The sequence below is a fragment of the Brassica napus genome, unplaced genomic scaffold (genome assembly GCF_020379485.1).
Source record: "Brassica napus cultivar Da-Ae unplaced genomic scaffold, Da-Ae ScsIHWf_1817;HRSCAF=2453, whole genome shotgun sequence".
NCBI classification, from domain to species: domain Eukaryota; kingdom Viridiplantae; phylum Streptophyta; class Magnoliopsida; order Brassicales; family Brassicaceae; genus Brassica; species Brassica napus.
Window position 1 is genome coordinate 280,993 of NW_026015233.1, and position 5,130 is coordinate 286,122.

Genomic DNA, 5,130 nt, shown 5'->3' on the forward strand with positions numbered 1-5,130 from the left:
TTTGCTTGTTACTATTGCTATTTCATTTAAACATTTACAACTCTTAGAATTAATAAACACTAGATTTAATTGTTCCCTAGCTCTTTGTGGATTTGATCCCTAAGTACTACATCTGAACCTCTTTTGATGACAGTAACACTCCTTAGGGTAATTTGAGTGGTATCAAATTTGGTGCCGTTGCCGGGGAGCTTTGATCGCCATTAAATTTAGTTTTATTGATTCTTAATCTTTTCTCTACCCCCTTTCTAACATAATCTTTTTCTTATCTTTTCAGGTGCATGCCCAGCGGTACCAGAAGCAACAAGGAGAAAGACTTGCTGTTCTCAGACGATCCTGCTCACTTGGAACGCACCATCCGTACAGGTCAACGTTCCACATCGCTCGACGCACCAACTTCGTCGTCGATCGATACTCACAACCAACCGTCGACCGACACCAGACCTTCATCGTCGATCGATCCTAATCGTTCGACAATGACCGATACTACACCGCGTACGTCGATCGATACCATGTCGTCAAAAATGGTAAACTTTATTATTCAAACACAGGACAAGAACGGAAACCTGTATGACCAGGACAGTCATCCGCGTAATGCAACAGGTCAGAAAATAGACGCTCAGGGGACTGTAATCCCTGATGCTGATACTACAGGTGCTGCTCAACCTGTAGACGAGGACGCTCGATCGAAACCACTAGCCGACTACAATCACCCAGATGAGTACTATTTCAACAGATCAGCTATTCGACTTCCAAAGATCCAGAAGCAGAATTTCGAGCTGAAGCCTCAATACTACACTCTCGTCTTGCAGATACCCTATGGACCATCTAGAACGGTTCGAGAATTTAATCATTGCTATTCGGATGGAAGGAGTCCCCGAAGATTACCTGCTGTGCAAGCTCTTCAGATACACGCTGAATGGAGAAGCGATGCACTGGCTTAGGCAGCAACCCACATGATCCTTAACATCCTGGGCCGACATCAAGAATGCTTTCTTACGAAACTTCTTCAATGAGGCACGCGCTGAATAACTTCGAAACAAAATTTCTACATTTTCGCAAGAGGCTGGAGAGTCCTTCAAAGATGCATGGATTAGATTTAGGTTCTTCCAGCGAGACTGTCCACACCACGGATTTAACGAAGTGCAGCTGCTAAGCACTTTCTTCCGAGTCTCGCCTTACAGTATTAAATGGCTCTTGATACGGCGAGTGAAGGAAACTTCACTACTCGGAATCCGTTAGAAGCTGTGAGACTTATCGAAAACCTTGCTAACAGCAGCAGCACCAAAAACACTGACTCTAAACGGAAGAAGTCTGTAGCCTCTATCGGGAAGGAACAGATGAACGAAGTAAGATCTAAGTTAGATGTGGTGCACGAGCTTCTTAGGAAGAAAGTCTGTTTAGCTGAAGGAGACGTAGCAAATACGGAAGGAGAAGAAAATGTGAACTACATCTGAGGTACCAGATTCCAGAAATTTGGAAACCAGGGCGAAAACATAAACTTCTATGGAAATGGTCAAAGAAGTAACCAAAGTTCACAATTTCAAAAACCCTTCAACAACAGCAAAAGCTACTCGAACTCCTACTACCAGAATCCACCACCCCAGACTCAGGAAAGCAAGATCGAAGAAATGCTTGATCGAGTACTGTTGGGACAACAACAAATCACTGTGGATTTCAACGGTAAAATAGACTCCGCCTACAACAATCTGAACACCAAAATCGAGACCTTAGGGACTCAGGTGAGAAAACTTGAAACGCAAGTGATTCAGACTGGTGAAACTATAAAAAGGCAAGAAGCTTTCGCTAGAGAGGCAGGAGCTGACAAGGGAAAACACCACGTAAATGCCATCATAGATGATGATTTCTGGCAAGTGGTGAGACATGAAAAGCTTGAGGAAGGAGACTTCGAAATCGAAAGCTCCATGAGTCTCGGCGGATCCCAATAGTGTCGACCGATATCGATGAACTCGTATCGATTGACAGACCATGACGAAGATCGATGAACGGATAACTCCAGTCATCGATCGACATCGTCCGCTAAATCAACTGAATGCAATGCAGTTCAAATTCTAACTCATGAGGAATTCACAGCTAAGCATCCTCACCCACCCTCCCCTTTCTATGATAAAATCGATCGATCGGCTGAGCCAACCATCGATCGACAGAGTGAGTCCGACGTCGATCGTCACAACACACCTCCCATCGATCGACAGGCACCTCAGAAATACCGAGTGCAGTTTCCCTCAATCGATAATGACTATATCAACGCACTCAAACCACCACCAAAACCATTAGCTAACCCACCCGAACCAAAACCCAACACTTAAATAGTTCACAGAACCAGTTCAAGAAGAAACTTTTGATGGATGGTTAACTCAGAATCCCAATCAAAAAAGCTTTTGATGAAGCTTACTTCACACACCGGTTGTGGATGTTCTTCAGAGAAACAAAGGTAACGGAGGAGGACATTAGGAGAATGTTTCATCAAGTCAGAGAGAAGATGAACACAGGATCACATTGACGAAGAAGAGTGATCCTGGGAAGTTTGCAATACCATGCGTAGTCAAGGGTGTTGAATTTCCCCATTCAATGTGTGACACAGGAGCATCAGTTAGTATCCTCCCTAGGATCATGGCAGACCAGCTTGGTTTGACCATCGAACCTTCAGCAGAATCCTTCACCTTCGTGGATCTTTCAGAAAAACGATCAGGGGGTATCATAAGAGATCTGGAGGTACAGATTTGTAATGCCTTTGTCCCAGTAGATTTTCATGTCCTAGACATCGAGCTTAACTGGAACTCTTCACTTCTGCTTGGAAGATCTTTCCTAGCAACAGTAGGAGCTGTATGTGACACGAACAAAAATAAATTGTGCCTGGCGCTGATAGACCCCAACGTCCACTACGACCCTATCCAACCTAATCCAACCTAAGAGAAAGGTTATTAATTCTGTGGATTACGGGAAAGAACTTGGCTTCATTGGCGCATGCCATTGTGGAGCAGAGTACGAATCAGAGTACGAAATAGAGTACTCGGAATCGATCGACACCCCCACTATTCCATCGATCGATTCCAATGAGTCAACGATGACCGATGACCGCATCAACACGTCGCTCGACGATGATCAACCCGTTGACCATTCCGCTCTACCAAATCATTGTTACCCACACTTTGCCTTCCAACCTCCAAGCAAGAGAGGACGTGATGATTATTCCATAGGCAGTTGGGCAGACAGTGGTTTCCATGAAAGTTTTGCAGTTGACACTGTAAGTACTTCACCTAACGAGGAGCATACAAAGGAATACGATGAGGAATATTGGAAGGAACGTGCAATAGAATTGTCTTTGCAAGATGAAAGATTTGAAACGCATAAGTTCACCAACACGTTTCCAACATCGCTCGACGAAGTGCACTCCACATCGGTCGATACCCACCCTCGTCCAGCAAAACAACCGCTCACATCGATCGACACCCATACATGAACATCGATCGATATTCGCGCCGCAGCGAAAATCCAGGAGAAGGAGAATATTCCCTCTCCAACTAGGTTTATAGATACCTATTTAAAACGTTTTGCACCCCTGAAACAACCTCCATACACCAGAGCAGACACACAAGCAGAAAAGATGAACACTCTTCCATCTACATCAACAGAAAAAATCCAGGAAGAGCAATCATCTCAAGAACACAAGTTCTGCAGAAATTATTATGCCCTCGATATATGCATCTGTATCAACATCGATCGTTACTACTCTTAAACCTAATCTTTATATTTCTAAATTGAATGATAATGCAAACATTGATTACGTTTTTCTAACTCCTGATGAATTTGGTATTTTCAGGGACCCAGATGGCAACACACGTGCAATAGATGGAAGGATCGTAGAAATGTCCAGAGAGGACATAGCAGATATCCTTCAAGTGGCCAATGGACCTGACAACCTATTCTCACAGCAACGTGGCACTCCAGACGTCATTCAAACAGATCCTAACAAACACGTAGGAGTCGCCGCAACATAAATCAACGAAGATCTATCACGCCAACCAAAAGGACAAGCATCGATCGACGGGACAACTCAGACATCAATCGATAGGATAACACCAACGTCGATCGATAAGGATGACCCGACGTCGATTGACAGACGTTACGAATTTGGACACCGCGCTTTTGACATGAACGGAGCCAGAAAGTTCACTTGGGAACAAAGGGATGAGTATGGAGTCTATAGAGATGAGTGTGGACACGCACGGGGCGTAGCTGGTGAGATGATACCTGTCACAAAGGACGACATCAGGAAATTACTGGAAAGAGCATCTCTTTTTGAAGAGAGCCACATCTGTCTTCCAGAACACGCCACTTCCTTCACACTCACAAGACTGGCACCAGAACTCTACACCAAAGATGAAATCAACGAGATGGTGACTGGTATTTGTGGAGCTCAGGAAAAACTGGGAGAGGAGCTCAAATCATTGGTAGAAGATACACATCAACTTTTGGATAGAGGCTACAATGAGCTTTTCAGAAGTATGGTAGAAACTAGGACAGAAATTGAGAGTTTACGACAACAACTTGAGAAGGAAGCCACGACCTCCCCATCGATCGACGCACCACATGCACCATCGATCGACGTCAGTCTTCCTACAGCCCAGATCCCTGCAGGACCGCAATGTTCAGCAGAACACAAGGATGAATGGGAAGTCTCATACATCAACACGCAGATAAACAACGTGTACTACCCTCTCAACAACAACGTGGACTGGCTGAACACTAAAATCGAGCTACTACAGCAAGATCTGGACACCATTCGCAAGAAGGACCAACAACCAGCCACATCGATCAACGTGTGTACCATCACATCGCTCGATGCTAAGATTTCAGCCATGGACAATAGGCTGCAGAGTTACGAGGACATGCATGACCGCTTCGTATCACCAGTCATGATAGATTTAAAAAAATTGTCTAGTCAAATACTTCATGCCCAAAGGGATATTGACAAAATTACTAATCAAATTTTTTTGCAGGCAAACTCATTTTCGATCGACAGGCTACGAGGGCCATGGATCGATGGTAAGAATCCTGGGAGTTACTACTTCCTACACAGCAGCAGAGGTTGACAAGATCACCATCCAA

At 44.5% G+C, this 5,130-nt stretch overlaps 1 non-coding gene across 1 annotated transcript; it reads right to left on the reverse strand.

Moving 5' to 3' along the window:
• Nucleotides 1-1,027: 1,027 nt before the first annotated feature.
• Nucleotides 1,028-1,133, reverse strand: LOC125599193. The gene has a single exon (XR_007333015.1). It is a non-coding gene; the product is annotated as a small nucleolar RNA R71 (small nucleolar RNA).
• Between the last annotated feature and the right edge of the window lie 3,997 nt (nucleotides 1,134-5,130).